The sequence below is a fragment of the Taudactylus pleione genome, unplaced genomic scaffold (assembly GCF_031769625.1).
Source record: "Taudactylus pleione unplaced genomic scaffold, aTauple2 ptg001027l, whole genome shotgun sequence".
Classification (NCBI taxonomy): Eukaryota; Metazoa; Chordata; class Amphibia; order Anura; family Myobatrachidae; genus Taudactylus; species Taudactylus pleione.
The window spans coordinates 2,217,243-2,236,630 of NW_028285428.1; positions in this window are offsets into that span (position 1 = coordinate 2,217,243).

Here is a 19,388-nt window from a genome sequence, read left to right on the forward strand (position 1 = left end):
GGCCAGGGGGCGTTTTTAACAAATAAACGAGAGTATGTTTTGCTCGCTCGTTCAGACTTAGAGGTGTGAACAGACTGCAATTTGCGAACGGATCATTTGAATAGCCACCCCTTGTTTTTGAACGAACGACCGCAAATAGGGAACGGGTCTGAATCAGGCCCATAGTTACTATCTATATCTATCTAGCATTATAACTTTGTCGGCAATATGGTGTCGACGTAATGCTGCAACAGTGACTTTGCATACAATATCACTGTGGACATAATGACGTTATCCCATCTGCCGTTATAGCATGGACCTCCTGTTGCAGAGTATGTTATATACATTATTATGGATGGGAAGTCTCATTATTTAGAATGTAAGCTCTCATGAGCAGGGACCTCTTCCCTCATGTGCTTCTCTTTACATTTTCTTCTACTCTCTACTCCCCATTAGGGCACCTAACACAGGACTGCCAAGTCCCGGCAGCTTATTGTGAGTGCTTTAATCACTATTTCAGCAATGTATATACAGTCAGGTCCATAAATATTGGGAAATTGACAGAATTTTCAGATTTTGGCCTCTATTCACCACCACATTGGTTTTGAAATGAAACAAACAAGATGTGCTTTAACTGCAGACTTTCAGATTTAATTTGAGGGTAATTACATCCAAATCGGGTGAACGGTGTAGGAATTACAACAGTTTCAATATGTGCCTCCCACTTTTTAAGGGGCCAAAAGTAATGGGACTATCAACTCAAAAGCTATTTCATGGACAGGTGTGGGCTATTCCCTCGTTATTTCATTATCAATTAAGCAGGTAAAAGGTCTGGAGTTGATTGTAGGTGTGACATTTGCATTTGGAATCAGTTGCTGTCAACTCTCAATATGAGATCCAAAGAGCTGTCACTATCAGTGAAGCATGCCATCATTAGGCTGAAAAATCAAAACAAACCCATCAGAGAGATAGCAAAAACATTAGGTGTGGCCAAATCAACTGTTTGGAACATTCTTAAAAAGAAAGAATGCACCGGAGAGCTCAGCAACACCAAAAGACCCGGAAGACCACGGAAAACAACTGTGGTGGATGACAAAATAATTATGTCCCTGGTGAAGAAAAACCCCTTCACAACAGTTGGCCAAATCAAGAACACTCTCCAGGAGTTAGATGTATATGTGTCAAAGTCAACAATCAAGAGAAGACTTCACAAGAGTAAATATAGATGGTTCACCACAAGATGTAAACCATTGGTGAGCCACAAAAACAGGAAGACCAGATTAGAGTTTGCCAAACAACATCTAAAAAAGCCATTACAGTTCTGGAACAACATCCTATGGACAGATGAGACAAAGATCAACTTGTACCATAGTGATGCGAAGAGAAGGAAAGGAACTGCTCATGATCCAAAACATACCACCTCATCAGTGAAGCATGGTGGTGGTAATGCCATGGCGTGGGCATGTATGGCTGCCAATGGAACTGGTTCCCTTGTATTTATTGATGATGTGACTGCTGACAAAAGCAGCAGAATTCATTCTGAAGTGTTTCGGGCAATATTATATGCTCATATTCAGTCAAATGCTTCAGAACTCATTGGACGGTGCTTCACAGTGCAGATGGACAATGACCCGAAGCATACTGCAAAAGCAACCAAAGAGTTTTTTAAGGCTAAAAAGTGGAATGTTATGCAATGGCCAAGTCAATCCCCTGACCTGAATCCGATTGAGCATGCATTTCACTTGATGAAAACAAAACTGAAGGGAAAATGCCCCAAGAACAAGCAGGAACTGAATACATTTGCAGTAGAGGCCTGGCAGAGCATCACCAGGGATGAAAGCCAGGGTCTGGTGATGTCTATGCGTTCCAGACTTCAGGCTGTAATTGCCTGCAAAGGATTTGCAACAAAGTATTAAAAAGTGAAAGTTAGATTTAGGATTGTTTAGTTTGTCCCATTACTTTTGGCCCCTTAAAAAGTGGGAGGCACATATAGAAACCGTTGTAATTCCTACACCGTTCACCTGATTTCAGTGGCAAACACAGGATTTCCAGAGGGGGGTTTCCAAATGCTTAATTATAGAGCGAGTGTGGCCAGTCAATGAAGAGGGCAGAATTAGTACTTAACCAGCTTTAATAAGCATCATACAAAGTGTATTGTGTGTATTAATTCCAGCATATACAGAACCAGTGATCACAGTAACCCATTATATGCAGCCATAGGGCCATCCTGCCTGAGCTGAACGTATTTATTTTAGATGTGGTATTCCAGGCTATTGGAGCAAGTCCGGGAGCCTGGAGGAGCAGCAGAAGAACCTAGCACTGCCCTGGACATATATGTACATATTGGGCTCTATAGGAGTGCATCTCTAACAGTGCATGTTTTCCAGATCTTCTAGTTGGTGCACAGGTTATTTATTACTGGCTGATACATGTTAAAAGATCCACAGGTGATACTAATTATTTCATTTGTGATACTGAGAAGAACATGCAGCACTAGTAACAATCTATTAAATTATTATTTCATTTGTGGTCATGGTGTGGGCTGGGGAGGGGGGTTTCCAGGCAGACGGAAACCCCCCCTGCGTTTGCCTATGGATTTGGATGTAATTACCCTCAAATTAAATCTGAAAGTCTGCAGTTGAATCACATCTTGTTTGTTTCATTTCAAAGCCATTGTGGTGGTGAATAGAGGCCAAAATCTGAAAATTCTGTCAATGTCCCAATATTTATGGACCTGACTGTAAGTCGTGTCCTTGTCCTGCACTGTAATGTACTGTAAGTTACTTGTTTCTTGTTCACCTATTACTTCTATGTACTATGTAAGGCACTGCGGAACACTTGTGGCGCCATATAAATAAAGGATAATAATAATAATAATTATGGTATATGTGTTACCAGTGCTGATTACTTATCACAGTTATATTGTTATCTTTCTTATGTTCAGATCATTGATTGGTAATAATATAAAGCACCTGGGAGCTTTGTCACATTGTATTTGATGTTTATACCAAGAAATCGGCTCCCTCTCATACATAGGGTTGTATTCAATTAGGCTGTGACAACCCGTTATCGCCGATGATGTAATTTTCGCCTGTTTCACTTATTCCCATATTCAATTACAAAGACTTTTTGCAGGTGCGAGAAGTCTTCGTAAAAAAACGGGGATACATTTTCACCACTGTTGAGGTGGCGAAAAAAAGTACAGAATTGGGGTTTAGATGTGCAAGCTTAAAATAAATATAGCCTGCAGCCTTTGTAATGTCTCTATAAAGTAATCTGTGTCAAAAAATGTTTTTAAAAAGTTTCTTAGGACACCCCAAAAAAAGGTATTTTAATTTTGGGGGAAAATAAATATTGGGGGACAAACTTCAAAAGTAGTGAAATCGATCCGGGGGGGGGGAGGGTCCCCAAGTATGCGGCAGGAGTTTTCTAGAATGCGGCCGGTAGTGGAAGGTGCATTTTTGAAGAATTTTTAAAAATCATCTTAGGGACTTAAAAATATGCTTGCACCCATTTTCATGTACCCCACATTTGATGGGCATAGTTATAACCCCACCCCCCCAAAAAAAAGATAAATGCTATTCTTCACCCCTTCTTCACAGGCGCATTTATGCACCTGCCGCGGCTATTTAAAAACCCTGACTACCTTCAGCAGGCCAAATCGAGGGTACCCATAGTGATCCCCCATGTCAGACCATCTTTAGGGGGGTGCCAGGATGATTTCCCGAAAATTGCCAGCACTTTTCGATACTTACCTTTCCCGTTTTTTCGCCGGATCCTAATTGAATACTGGGATAAGCGGGCACGTGCCCGATACTTTAACCGAGTAAAAAACGGCAATGATGGTGAAAAGTCTGACCTCAGACTTTTTGCCTCTAATTGAATATGGCCCATAGAGTCTCATGGGATATATACTGATGGAGCCCTGGGTAATCTCGTGGCTGGGAAGGACCATGGCTATCAAAATTAACATACTCCCTAAATGATTATATACTGTGACCCCGTCCATTAGCAGCCCCATAGTCTGTCCTCATTGTCAGATCAGAGAGCGTTTCCCAGATGTCTGTGGTGGAGGCGCCCGGGGGTCACACACATGGTTCTTACACAAAGCAATGATGGTGATTAGCTGGTGGTTTCCCTGACATAGGCTGTAGTATATCAGTCTCTCATCATCACTCCCAGCCAGCACTCACATACATCATATAACCTGGCTCCTGCTGGCTCCTAGATGTGGTGAAGTTTGGATGGATACTGGAATGAGGTATTTAGCCATCTCTCTGATAATGGTCATTTATCTCCATTAACTGATATCCAGCAAAATCATCCCTCACTGGGTCTGTAACTCTCACAGGGGTCTATTTACTAAGCAGTGTTAGGAGACAGAGTGAAAAGTGATAAGGTGCCAGCCAATCAGCTCCTAACTGTCATCTCACAGGCTGTGTTTGAAAAATGACAGTTGGGAGCTGATTGGCTGGCACCTTATCACTTTTCACTCTGTCTCCTAACACTGCTTAATAAATAGACCTCACTGTATTCCTGCAGATCGGGAACTTTGGGGATGATACAGAGCTGGGAGCAAAAAGAAACAACAATAAAAAGGATTATGCAGTGTAAATACTGTGGGCGGGATGTATCAAAGCTAAAAAATGCCATTTCCGGGGGTTTGACCGCATTTTCCATATGCGCCAAGCTTGGACCCGATAGGCAACATGTTCCCTATTGGAATCCTATCGGCTTCTTATCAGGAAACTTCTCTAATAGGGATCTAATAGGATCCCACCCAGGGTCCCTGCGGCTAATTTCAAGCGGTAGCTATATCCCTCCTCCATCTTCTTCCCTTCCAAGCTCAAGCAGCATCTAATTATAATTATACGTAGTAAATGCATGTTACTAACGACTATTCACATTTTATTATTGTATTTAAATATGTTGTGAAAAAAATGGACTATGTAAATCTCCATTAGGCTGAGCTACAGTCATTTTGTGTGTGTTGAAAATAAAGAGCTTAAATAACGAAGGACATGAATGAGGTAGAGCCACCCTGCGGCCTGTGGGTAAGAAGATGACAAACGCAGAGCGCTCCTACACTAAGTTTCTGCCACAGGTGACTACAAGCGCTAGTCACGTCATAATTACTAAGGAGTTAGGCCAGGAGGAAAACCATCATTGATCCCTATCAGCAAAAATACATCTCCTTTGTGGAATAGTTGGGGGGGGGATACCTATTGTTTGAGTCTCTTATATAGATAATGTAGGGAGCCATGTACAGGAGGCATCCAGGAGATGAGGCACAGTAGTGGCCCATAGCCATCTCTAATATATAAGACCCACTAATGTCCACTCTCCCTCTGCACACAGGGCCCGATTCAGACCCGCTCGCTAAGCTGCTGGATGATTCTCGCGTGCTGTGCATGCGTAAAAGTCGCAGTGCGCGTGCGCGAACCAGTCATTGCAATCGGGAAGAGAACGCAGCACGTACACATACTGCCCACAAGATTGAGTGACAGAATGTGCCACTTGTGGGTGGTCACAGGGGAAGGTCGATGGAAACGGGGGTGTGGTGATGTGAACGCAGGCGTGCCTGAGCATCAAAATGCCATTCCTAGGACGTGCATGGTGAAGACACAGCATCATAGTACATGTCACATGACTGTTTAAAACACTGCAGCGCTTGTGGTAGGGTAGGGTCAACCACAAGGCTGTGTATGCATCTGATGGTACTCGATGTTACTGATTGTTGCATAGACTTCTTGGAGATGACGTGTAACAAAGGGAAAGTGGGGGGTCTTAAGACTGGCTGGCGATCACACGTAAAGACATAGTGGGCGTACTAATGTCTTCCCGTGCGATCGCGGGATTTGCATACTTTAGCAGCTGACGGCTGCGTGCCAACACATCTAGCAAACGAATCTGAATCGGGCCCACAGACTCCAGCACTGTGGTAAGAAAAGGGAACATAAGAAGCAATGCTTATTGGTAATGAGAGACTAGCAAACAGGACTGGTTGGGGCCTACAGCTAATGCTGGACTGCTGAGGACCAAAGGCTGTGAAGAAAGGCTGGGCAATAACCGGCATAACCATTCTCCGGCAGACCATACTGGGTGGGTACAGTAATCGAGTGTACCTGCCAAGTCTCAAGCACCAACCAGCCGAGGAGTATACCCAATTCTAGAAATACCCCAGGGATTGGCTCAATGGCGAAATATTATATAGAATTATCTGGATATTAATTTGGGTGTATAAATACATCCCTCTTATACAGTATTTGGGCTTGCAATACAGACTGATGTGTCCTAGTAAACACTGAAACGGTGCAGTCATGGTTACTTACTGATCAACTCCAGCTACAAATGCTCCGTAAGTGTATGTGGCTTTGTAGCATGAGGGTGCCACGGCATTGTGTGTCATATGACCATGCCACTATTTTAGAATGTGGCGTTTAGATTCAGAAACAAGTCTTTGAAGTTGAATCATACAAGAACTGTGGGCTTTGGGGGTCATTCAGACCCGCTCGTGAGCGGCAGTACGCTCGCAAGCGGGTCGATGTTCCCCCACTGCGCATGCGCACGACGGAGGGAGCTCCGACGTGCGCATGCGCGAGACCCGGCGAGCGACGGGCTCTCCATCGCTCCGGGTCTCGCACCAAAGGGGGCGTGCTGTCGATGTTGATTGACAGCACGCCCCCTTTGGTGGGCGTGGCTGCCAGACGGAGGCATTCCCATTCACTAGTGATGTCAGTGGGAGTCATTTTGGCTCTGATAGAGCCAAAATCACTCCAGGGCTTGCGGCAGCGAGACCCTACCACAGGGTCTCTGTCGCAAGCCCAATGGTCGCGATGGTCAAGACCATTGCGACCATCATCATGGACGCTCGCTATAGCTGTACGCTCCAAAAAAAGGTAGGAGGGCCCTGATTCAGAGCGAGCGCTCTGGTCAGAGCATTCAGCTCTGAATCAGGCCCTTTGCTCTAAGTTTTAGTAGCTCTAATGGCCTCGTATTACACTGTTTTGGTTAAACCACAAATATTCTCACCTGGCCACTACCGGCTTATGTCACTGCTGCCATTTGCCATAAAACAGAGAAAAATGTATCAGCAGAAAGACAAACAAACACATTTTAACAACATGATAAAGATTTTCTTTTGTAGAAAAGTTTTTTTTTATTTGAAACACACCAAGGGCCACAATTAGCATTAGGAGAACATCCAGCTGGGTGGTTTAATTTGGGACCTTGACCAAAACATGTTGCTCTGCAGGGTGGGGGCGAGATTGTTGAGGGTGTGTTCTAGCTGAACTCTAAATCTCATTGTAGAAATAAAGCTGCCCAGTGTATGTGGGCTACATGCAAAATCAGCCACTATTTCCCCTGCATGCAAAACACATTCAGTTCTCCATGTGTCATATTTGCACTCTTTGGGCCTCATTCTGAGGCTGCTGCAACTGCGCTAGTGTCTTCTGCTCCAGCTGCGCGTGTGACATTATGCTAATGCTGGTATCAGTCCTTCCTCTGGTGTACAGCCGTGTGTGTGAGTGTGGAAGGACTGGGACGTCCACTGCGACTGGCTACAGTTGCAACCATTGGTAGCACCACTGGGACTTCCACCAGCTCCATGCTAGGTACAGAATCTCCGTCAGAGTATGGCCTCCAATGTGAGTGAATAAGCGACTGAGGGCCTGTCTCAGAGATGTACGCTAACCTAATGATTAGCATATATCTCCAATAGTGAGTGGTCTGCGCATGCACAGGACCTGGTTTGCGCGAATGCGTCCTGTGATCTCGCCCGCAGACCCTCTTAAGCCGCAGCACAATTGACATGCTGCTGTGTTTGGGGGGCAGAGCGGGTGGTGGCTGGTCACTATTCCCAGAAACATAGGCGTGTCACCCCCGTTTTCCGAGATGTACGAAGTCAGGGTCTGTGTCGGTGGATGCAGATTTCGCCGCGTCCCGCAGCTTGGCCAAAGGATCAACGATCACGAACATCGGTTGCAATGGTGATCACAAGCTGCGATCGACTCGGAATCAGGCTCTTTAGTGCGAGTTGCTGTTATCTCTACACTAGTCTCCAAATCCATCCTCACGTTTGGAACTCAGCAACTATCTCTCCCCCTTATAAACCCACTTGTGTCTGACAAGCGATGACTTATTTCTGTAACATTTCCCACATCCGTAGCAGGCATAGGTATTTTCTCTGGTGTGGCTTCTCAGATGATTAGCAAGTGACAACTTTGCTCTAAAGTCTTTCCCATATTCAAGACACATACAATTAACACCTGTTTGATTTAATTGGTGTCTTAGCAACCTCCTTTTGTCAGCAAACCAGTCTCCACAGTCTGAACACCGAAACGGCCGCTCTCCCGGCGGGGGCTCCTCTGATGGGTAACAAGTGACCATTTTCACCTAACACCACAATCCTGGATCACGTCGCTGTGCTGCGGTCTTGAAAAATAAAGGATACCCAACGAAATACTGATAGGACAGTAGCATCATAAGTACACAAGGATTTTCACCCTAAGTGTTGTTTTCACGGCATAACTTCCCTTGAATTGCAAATATTTGACCTCGTTTATTGTGTTGATTTCAGCATAAAATTTCCTTTCATGTGATATATGTATCATTGCACTGCGTGAAGTGAAACAGTTTTTATAAGCACTCGAAGTTGATAAACATTCAAATTTCAAAAAGTGTCCGCAATTTTGGCCACCACTGTATTTTCATTTTGGGGGCAAAAAAGATCAAAGATGGGGGACAAACTTAACTAGCAAAATAGACTTCTGGTGGGGGCCCAAGTATGGGGCAGGTGTTTTTTTTATTGCAAGTGCTTGTGGCTGGTGGATTTTTTTATGTGTTTTAAAACTTCACTTTACTAAACTTAAATATGCTTGCACCCATTTTCAAGTACCCCAAATTTGCTGGGAGTAGTTATTTTCTTCAAAAAATACTGCTAAATGCTATTCACAACTAATTTATTACCAGTTATTTATATAGCGCACACATATTCCGCAGCGCTTTACAGAGAATATTTTCCATGAAGGGGTTGGGTATGAGATGCCGCGCTCGGGCTCCCGGCTGTTAGAATTCTGACGCCGGCATCCCGAAAGGGTTAACATACTGACACTTGTTGGTCGTTACGCTAACCCTCCCCCTACCCTAACCCCCCCCTTTGGTGCCTAACCCTCCCTCTAGTGCCTAAACCTAAAATCCCGATACTTACCTTTGGTATCCCGGCGGCCGGGATGCTGGCGCTGTGCTTCTGACTGGCGTCGGGATTTCGGTGCCTGTAATAGGAGTGTTGGCATCCAGACCGCTGAGATGCCAAACACATACCCCCCCTAACCTCCCTACCCACCCCCTAGTCCCTAAACCTAACCTTCCAGCACCCTAAACCTAACCTTCCCCTTAACCCCGCTACTTACGTTTGTTATGCCAGCTGTTGGAATTTTGGAGCCGGGATCCTGACACTGGTATTTTGCACGCTGGGATACTGACTACGTCCCATATGAAGATCTGCATCCATGATATTTGTGTGTGCCACCTCCATCCCATTTATCACTGATCTTTTGGACTCCATCCTGAATGTGGTTATCTTTTAACCTTGAATTCAATTATTTTAGGATTAAGATAGGGCTGTAATTTCCATCTGGCTTCTGAACCAGCAATAAATTTGAATAAAACACTTCTTATCCTATCAGTGCTTGGATAATTACTCTTGAATCTAATAGACCCTTTATAGCCTGATTTAGAGTGATCAAATTTTTGACTGTCTCTTTGCCATTTTGCCTCAAAAAAACACCTTGGGACTAATCCTAACATGCTGATAACCTAACCGCTTTATATGGTTCTTGTTGCCCAACTGTCTGGAGGAAATCATTCATTGCTTTGCAAATGACATGAGACGGGCACCTACCCGAGATTTCTCTGGGGGCATGCCCTCCCCGTCAAACAGATTTGTCCTGGACCTTGCTACTCTGTATACCATGGTCCTTACTAACTTAATCCCCCATCTTCTGAATGAGGAAAACTGTCCTCTACCTCGAAAGGACTGACTACACCAGAGGTTCCCAACCATGGTCCTCAAGGCACACTACAGTTCCCAAACTGGGTGCCATGGGTTGGTGGTACAGAACCAAATAAAATTATATTTAGTCAGTGTAATTGGCAGCAGTCAGACCTGGTTTTAAAATAATATGTGGACAAAAAGAATTGCAGCCGTCAACCACCACATAACTGATCCTAAGGGTGACAAAAAAAAAAACGCAATTTGCTTCATTTAATGTTTGCTGAGTTTCTAAATAAGAATCTTTTGCCCCAGGTTTGCCGTGGATTTGAAAAAGTTTGGGACCACTGGTTTAAAGGGAGGTCTCAGCTTTATATTGCCAAATCTTTTCTAAGACCAAATGGGTCTCCTTCCTCCCTTAGCCTCTGAAATTTGTTCTAAACAAATCCGTAGATATATTGTTCTGATTTACCTCATCCGTTAAATCCAGAACCTGACAGACTGCCTTAACGAAGTAATCTATACCTTGTACCCCCACACTGTCCTCCGTAAAAGAAACAGATTCCTCAATATCTGAAGGTTCACCATGTAGGGCAGACGGATCGTGCGGGCCCCCACGCCGGCAATCGTGCGGTCCCTGCAGACTGCACGATATGCCGGCTCCCCCCTCCTCCATTTCAATGGGATCGTACATCGCATCCCAGATCTCTTGGTTCTGCAGGAATATCTGGGGATGCGATGTACGATCCCGCGGGAGCACGCAGCACGATATCCGGTACGATATCATGCCCATACACGGCACGATATAGCACCTATATCGTACCGTGTATGGGGGCCTTGAGTCTTCCAATATACCATCCTCTTCAGAGGATATCTCAGACTCGTCTGCACTTCAATTCCCTGTCTCTTGTGTGACCTAGGCCTTGCAGATCCCAACATCTTTTCAAGAGAAAATAATGTTCTTTCTAAACCCAGAGCTGTCCTTTCCATGGATCTGGCCCAAGAGGGATCCTCTCCCTGAGGCCTCAGTCCTGTTCTCTCCTGTTCTGTACATTTGTCAACATTATATATTATTTCCCAATCTGATTATAAAAAAAGAAATAAAACAATTCTTCTTTCATAGCTGAAGCTATGGATAATGCAAATGATTTGACCCAGGCCGGCTCTTCCACCACACTGGTCAAAACTCCTGACACCTGGTTATTTTCACAAACAACATTGGTTCCCCCCTGCAACCTTCGTTTTGGTGGTATTTCCTTTCTCTGACATTTTTATGCAAAGAAAATATGCACTATTCTATATACACACCCTGATGCAACCCTGGATATGGGTTTTTTTTTGGGGGGAGGGGGGGTGTAGGTGTGTGTGTATGTATGTATGTATATATTTGTATGTATGTATGTGTGTATATATATATATATATATATATATATATATACACAGTGTATATATATACATTATATATATATATAAGTTAGTACATCCAGAAAGTATTCACAGCGCTTCATGTTTTCATTATGTTACAGCCTTATTCCACAATGGAATAAATAAATTTTTGTCCTCAAAATTCTACACACAATACCCCATAATGACAGCGTGTAAAAATATTTTTTTTTTAGACTTTTGCAAATGTAGACACTGTTAGAAGAGAAGCACAGGAAGCTTGCAGGATGCGCTACTGAGGGTGAACAGGCACCATGGAGGCAGCTGTTATAAGTAAGTCACTGCCCCTGGGAGAGTGAGCAGGTCTGGAGCCCAGCTGGGCAGGCTCAACAGGGAGCTGAGAGTTTGTGTATCGCAGGTGAGAGGATCAGCCATGGAAGACATAAATTGAAGGCGATGGCGGTGGATTAAGCTTAGAGGGAAGCAGTGCTTTCCCCGGACATGTCCTCCACCTTAGGTAGTTGGGCCACGTCCCCAATCTGACCACCTTTTACTACAATGCACAGCATCTTATAGCACTACTTCTCTAATTTCCACCCATCCTTCTGTCATAGCCCCTTTACAACAGCTCATTTCTCTGTCCACAGCCCCTTCCTCTATCACGTCTCATTCATTTACAGTGGGGCAGAGAAGCAGATGTTCCCAATATAGTGCTTCTGGGCAGGCCACCATCATCTGCCTATTGCATTGCCTGAGTACAGCCAGGGGCGTAGGGAGGGCGGTTCCACTGGAGCATGAGCTCCAGGTGCCTTAGTTGCCCTGAAGTCTGACTCCGGAGCAGCTGCCAAGGAGCTGACAGCCGGCCGGTTCCACAGCAGCAGCATCCTGTCCTGCCTTCCTGCTCTAGTGAGAGACTCCGTGGTAGGGATGGACATCAATGGTCGATGTTTGCCGACCATCAATGTTTTTCTTCCGATGTTAGTGTTTTTACCATTCGATCACAGCATTCCGATGTTTGCTGCAATCGAATGGTAAGCATTCAATGGTGTTGCGATGGTGGCTTCCTTTCTTTAACTATTAAAAGCTCTGCCTCCCCTGGCTGCTGTGTGCTGTGTCTCTGCCTCTGATAACCTTTCTGGCTCATGTTGCTGGGATCGTTGGAGGCTGTCTCTCACTACCTCAGACCTGGCACTCCCTCCCCTCTCTGCTAGCTCTGATTGGCTCTCTGAGACAGTGAGAGCCAATCAGTGTGCAGCCTTGCCCCTGCAGCAGCTGTCACTCACAGACACACAGAGTGATAGATAACAACGTTTACACCAGCAGAGATGGGGAGTGATTTCTCTGCTGGTGCTGTAAGAGGTTCCTTTTCTGTGTTATAAGTTTATTTTATACATGTTTTTACACTTCACTTTCTTGTTGCTTAAAGTGCCCACAGCAGCAGCATGGCAGTGACAGTGTCTCATTCTCCTCCTCATCCTCAGTCAGCTCTGCCTGCGCTTTTTATTTTTTTTTTGCTTCTTGTCTGAGCCACCCCTCTAACTCCGCCCCTTTACTATTCATATGGATAGCTTTTACCATTGAATGCCTTTGATGCGATGGTTAGTTACCATTGCATCGAAAGATTCAATGGTGGAAGCACTGCCATCATATGATGGTGGGCTTCCAATGTCCATCCCTACTCTGTGGTCAGAGGAGCTTGTGCTAAGCCCTGATTGGTGGAGCTCAGCACATGTTCAACTGACCCCAGCAGGGGGCAGGGCTACAGCACCATGTCGACGAGGAAGAAGCTGCAGGGTCCACATTAAGGTAGGGTTATGACTAGAATAGAGGGCTGCAGGGGACCTGTGACGTCACACCCACGTGACCCGACATGAAAGGGGGAGGGGCGGGGATGCTAACGGGGGTCCAAAAGTGTCCCCTCGCGGGCTTGCTACTCTCACCATGCTTCGGGCACGGTGGCTCGCTGCGCTCGCCACAAATATTTATTCCCCCTCTATGCCCTAGTGGATGGTAACACAGGAGCGATCCAGCCTCCTGCAGCGGTCACGTGGTGGATACGTCACAGAGGTCCTTTAGCCACATAGGAAATAGCAGCAACCATTAAGGTAGGTACCCCAGTTATGTCTATCACCCTATGTATGTGTGTGACCCTGCCTGTATGTATGTGTGCTGCCTGCATGTATGAATGTATGTGTGCCCCTGCCTGTATGTATGCTGCCTGCATGTATGAATGTGTGCCCCTGTATGTGTGTGTATGACCCTGCCTGTATGTATGTGTGTGTATGTATTGTATGTGTGTCCCAGCCTGTATGTATGTGTGCCCCTGTCTGCCTGTATGTATGTGTATCTATGTATGTGTGTCCCTGCCTGCCTGTATGTGTGTGACCCTGCCTGTATGTATGCTCCTGCCAGCCTGTATGTATGAATGTATGTGTGCCCCTGCGTGTATATGTGTGTGACCCTGCCTGTATGTATGTGTGACCCTCTGTGTGTGTATGTATGACTGTATGTGCCCCTGCCTGCATGTATGTGTGACCCAGCCTGTATGTATGTCCCTGTATGTATGTATGATCCTGCATGCATGTATGTATGTGTTTGTGTGTGACCCAGCCTGCCTGTATGTTTGATCCTGCCTATAAGTATGTATGTGTGAATGTATGTATATATGACCCTGCCTGCCTGTATGTGTGTGTGTATATATATATTATATATGAATGTATGAGTGTTCCTGCCTGTATGTGTATGAATGTATGTGTGACCCTGCCTATATGTATGTATGTGTGACCATGCCTTTATGTGTATATGTGTGTGTATATATATATATATATTTATTATCTATCTATCTTATATTAGATAGCACACACTTTTTTTTGTGGGGGGAGAGGAGGCGGTAGCTTGCTCATACTTCGCGCACCCTGGCCACATGCTACACCTGAGTACAGCAGGCAGATTACTGTACACTAGCAGCGCAGCCTTTGTGCACATGTGCAGCCCTGCCTCCACCACCAGTAATCTCCTATTGTGCAGGCAACTCCCGAGTCCTCCTCTCTGCTTTATCCATTTGCCGGGCTGTGTTATGCATCTCACAGTCCTTAGTGAGTGACTGGATTCATGTGAAGGCCGGGATGTACTAAGGTTGCGGTGACCATTCCGCCAGTCACCGCAACCTTACTAATCGCGTATGTACTAACATATGCAATTAGTATCGGAAAAGACAGCTCTTGCGATAAGAGCTGCCCTTTGCAAAGCAGCTGACGCCGGGTGACCCCGCCCCCTCCGAGCCCCGGGAGCTTCCTGCTGGTCACCTGTGCAGGAAGCCCCGGAAGATTAGGAGGGGGCGGCGGAGGACCCAGGAGGAGCGCAGTCCGGCGACCATGGAGTGCAGGTGAGTGGGGGCCAGCACTGGGCGACTGCGGGGCGGCGAGGCGTTGGCGAAGTGTCGGGAATGGGGTGTGGTAAGAAGCCCATAGGGTAATGCCAGGCTTTTTTGGCATTACCCTCTGCACCGATAAAGTGAGGCCGGGGCTTAGTACAAATGGAAATGCTGTAAAAATCCTGAAAACTGGGTTTTTACTGCATTTTTCCTTTAGTACATCCCTGGTACCTGGGGGCAGTCCACATCTCCGGACCCCCGGTATGACTAAAATGGGGTTCGGGTCACAAAGGCCATGCTGCTACTTTTTTACCAGCAGTACTATCTCCTCTCATGGGTCCGCACCAGGGGGTAAATTTACTAAAGTGAGAGTTTTTAGAAGTGAGTTTTAAAAGTGATGCTGCCCATAGCAACCAATCAGATTCTAGCTATTATCTTCTAGAAGGTGCTATTTAAATGTTAAGTAGAATCTGATTGGTTGCTATGGGCAACATCACTTTTAAAATTCACTTCTAAAAACTCTCACTTTAGTAAATTTACCCCCAGGTGTCACCAGGGTGAGTGGCACCACTGATCCTAGTTATAGTTATGCCCTATAGGGGCATATTCAATTAGCCGCGAAAAGTCCCGTACTTTTCGCTTGCTGCACTTTCCGCCGTCATCGCTGGTTTTGCCTACGAAAAAATATTGCGCTCGTCCCCGCTTATCCCCGTATTTAATGAGAAATCGGCAAAAACGGGACCCGGCGAAACTGAAACTGGCCAATAATACTGTCAGATTTGGGAAAATCAGCCTGACACCCCCAAAAGATGCACTGACATGGGGGATCACTATGGATACCCCCGAATAGCCCTGCTGAAGGTATTTGGCGTACTTAAATGCTCTCAATAGGTGCTATTTTGCGTCTTTGCATAAGTGGTGAAGAATAGCATTTAGCAGGGGTCTTTTTAGAAAATAATGAGTCCCTGCAAATTTGGGGTACATGAAAATGGGTACTGGCATATTTTAAAGTTGGTAAAGTGAAGTTTTAAAAAACGTGTAAAAATCCACCTGCCGCAAGCACCTGCAAACTTAAAAACACTTGTGTCATACTTGGGGACCCCCGTGGAGTCTATTTCGCTAGTTTTTAAGTTTGTCCCCCAACTTTGAACTTTTTCACACCCTTTTTCAGCAAAGATTTCTAATGTTATTCCTATTAGTGTCCATGCCAGACTGGGGGTAGGGCAGGATAGTGATGTGCGGGCTGAGCCTTTATGTGCGCGCCGAAGGTGCGCATGCTCCTGAAAGGGGGCGTGGCCTTTTGACATCCCCAAAAAGAGGGTGAAGGCACAGAGCTAAAGGTGGAGTTACAGGGAGGGTGAGTGCAGAAACACTAAGTGGGAATTACAAGGAGGGTGAGGGTAGGGACACTGTGGGGGAGTTTCAAGGATGGTGAGGATAGGGACCCTGTGGGGGAGTTGCAGGGAGGATGAAGGTAGGGACACTGAGGGGTACTTACAGGGACGGTGAAGGCAGAAACACTGAGGTGAAGTTACAGGGAGAGTAAGGGCAGGGACACTGATGGTGCGTACACATGTAGTGATAAAACTACATGATTTGCACGATAACGATATCGATCATATCGTTATCGTAAAAATCGTGTAGTTTCAGTCACCATCCAACCACAAATCGACCAGCGATGCACAGGCACGTATGGGCGATAGCGATATCGTCCATCGCCCGTGCATGCTGGCCAACCTGATTTGATATCGAGCAGGTTACTATAGGGACCCGCGATCGCTGTTTGCGGGTTGCTATAGTCGCTGGTAAGTTGGTGGTGTGTTTAATGATCTATATAGATCATCCGACACACCAGGGAGGGTGCAGTACGATCTACCAGTGATATAACATCGCTGGCAGATCTCTACTTGTGTACGCACCGGTGAGGGCAGAGACAATGAGGTGAAGTTATAAGGAGGGTGAGGGTAGGGACACTGTGGGGCAGTTACAGGTACGGTGAGGGCAGGGACACTGAGGAGTACTTACAGTTACAGGAAGGTATAATGCAGAGTCTGATCCTGCACCTAATCACTGTACCACTGACACTAGTCTACCAAGCTGATTACCCCAAGTTATCACACTATATATATATTAGGGATGTGCAGGCTCGGATAGGTTCGAGTTTGCACGTGGAGTTCGGATTTTTCCCTCCAAAAAAACGGAACTCAGAACGAGGCAAAACGTCATCTTACATGGACGAACATCATCATTCCTGGTCTTTTGTCCAGGAATGATGATGTTCGTCCATGTAAGATGACGTTTTGCCTCGTTCTGAGTTCCGTTTTTTTGGAGGGAAAAATCCGAACTCCACGTGCAAACTCGAACCTATCCGAGCCTGCACATCCCTAATATATATATATATGAACACAATAGATCACCTATTATGGGAAGAAATTAGTAATGATAACCAGGGCCGGATTAAGGCTTTTGGGGGCCCCAGGGCAACTAAGTTGCGGGGAGCCCCTTCAAGCCACACAGAGTCGAGCCGAGCCCAGCCGTGCCCCCAGTAGCAGTCTGCCCCAGCAGTGCCCCAGTAGCAGTCCCCCCTCAACAGTAATCCCCCCAAGAGTACCCCTAGTAGTAATCCCCCTCTATGCTGTGTCCCCCAGTAGCGGTCCCACCAGTGTGCAGTCCCCCTAGTAGTAATCCCCCTCTATGGTGTGTCCCCCAGTAGCAGTCCCCCCTCAACAGTAATCCCCCCAGGAGTACCCCTAGTAGTAATCCCCCTCTATGCTGTGTCCCCCAGTAGTGGTCCCACCAGTGTGCAGTCCCCCCAGCAGTGCCACCAGGTGTCCCCCCAGCAGTGTCCCTAGTAGTCCCCCCCAGCAGTGCCCCTTGTAGTACCCCCTGCAGTGCCCCGAGTAGTAGTAGTATCCCCTGCAGTGCCCCTAGTAGTAGTACCCCCCAGCAGTGCCCCTTATAGTACCCCCTGCAGTGCCCCTAGTAGTACCCCCCAGCAGTACCCCCTGCAGTGCCCCTAGTAGTAATACCCCCAAAGCAGTGCCCTTGTAGTACCCCCTGCAGTGCCCCTAGTAGTAGTATCCCCCCAGCACTTCCCCTTATAGTACCCCCTGCAGTGCCCCTAGTAGTACCCCCTGCAGTGCCCCTAGTAGTAGTAGTACTCCCACAGCAGTGCCCCTTGTAGTACGCCCTGCAGTGCCCCTAGTAGTAGTAGTATCCCCCCAGCAGTGCCCCTTGTAGTACCCCCTGCAGTGCCCCTAGTAGTAGTACCCCCCCAGCAGTGCCCCTTGTAGTACCCTCTGCAGTGCCCCTAGTAGTACCCCCCCTGCAGTGCACCTAGTAGTAGTAGTACCCCCCCCAGCAGTGCCCCTAGTAGTAGTAGTACCCCCACCAGACACACACAAAATAACAACTTCCACTTACCTTAATCCCCGCTCCGTCGTCTGCTCCTCCGGAAGACGGATGCTCCGGCAGTGGGAGCAGCAGCCGATGAGAGTCTGACTGACTCTCATCGGCTGCTAAAGCAAACAAACAGCTGCCGGCACCGGCGGCTGTGTGTTTGTGCTGTGTAGTGTGGACAGCACTTATGTGCCGTCCGCACTACCGCCCTGCCCCAAACTGATGCAGCAGCATTGACTGTGCTGCTGCATGCAGCTGCAGAGCGCCCTCCTCCCGGGAACAGGTGCCGCCGGCACCTGTTATCGGCAGGGTCACATCGACCCTGTGTGGGGGCCCTCTGTGTGTGGGGGCCCAGGGACGACCGCCCCTTTCGCCCCCCCCTTAATCCGGCCCTGATGATAACAAAAAATGATTAAATACAGGAGTTACTGCCAAAACAGTCTGTAAATTACAGAGGTATATTTACTAAAGTGCGGGTTTTTAAAAGTGGAGATGTTGTCCATAGCAACCAATCAGATTCTATCTATAAACTTCTAAAAGGGGCTAAATAAATGTTAAGTAGAATCTGATTGCTATGGGCAACATGTCCACCTCTAAAAATCTGCACTTTAATAAATATACCCCTTACAGTCTACATGAATTGTACCCCCTCCCTCCTCCAACCCCTCAAGCTGCAGCCACAAATTAATAAATGCCTTACATGGAGAAAAGCAAAGCTATATAAATTGCTTTTTTAAAACTTTCCGGCCCTCTTTCCTCTTCTTCTGCAGACAGGCTGGGCAGCTCATTGCTGCAGTCAGCGTGGGTGAGGCTGCAGCGTCCTCCTCCTTTGGGTGTATCTCACAGCACCTCAGCTCCTCACTAGAACACAACGCACCATCAGATTCATCATACTGGTGCACGAGTGCGTGGTGACGAAATGCCGCCGGGCTGTGCGCGCTCATGCACCAGTAGCTTGAATCAGGGCCGGAGTAAGGCTATGGGGGCCCTGGGCCATTTCAGACAAGGGGACCCTATTACAGAGGTAGGCAGATGAAATTCTCTCTATATATAAAAAAATATGTATTTTTTTACAATATGTGTGTATAATTTATAATGTGTGTCTGCCTTATCTGCTCCCAGATGGTATTACTGTACCCCTCACCCCACATAGTGAGCCTGTTTCCGAGGTGGACGCAGCTATGGTTACCACCAGGGGACACATATTGGAATTGCAGAGATCTATGCAATTTCGATAGGAACCCCGACCTCCGCAATTTC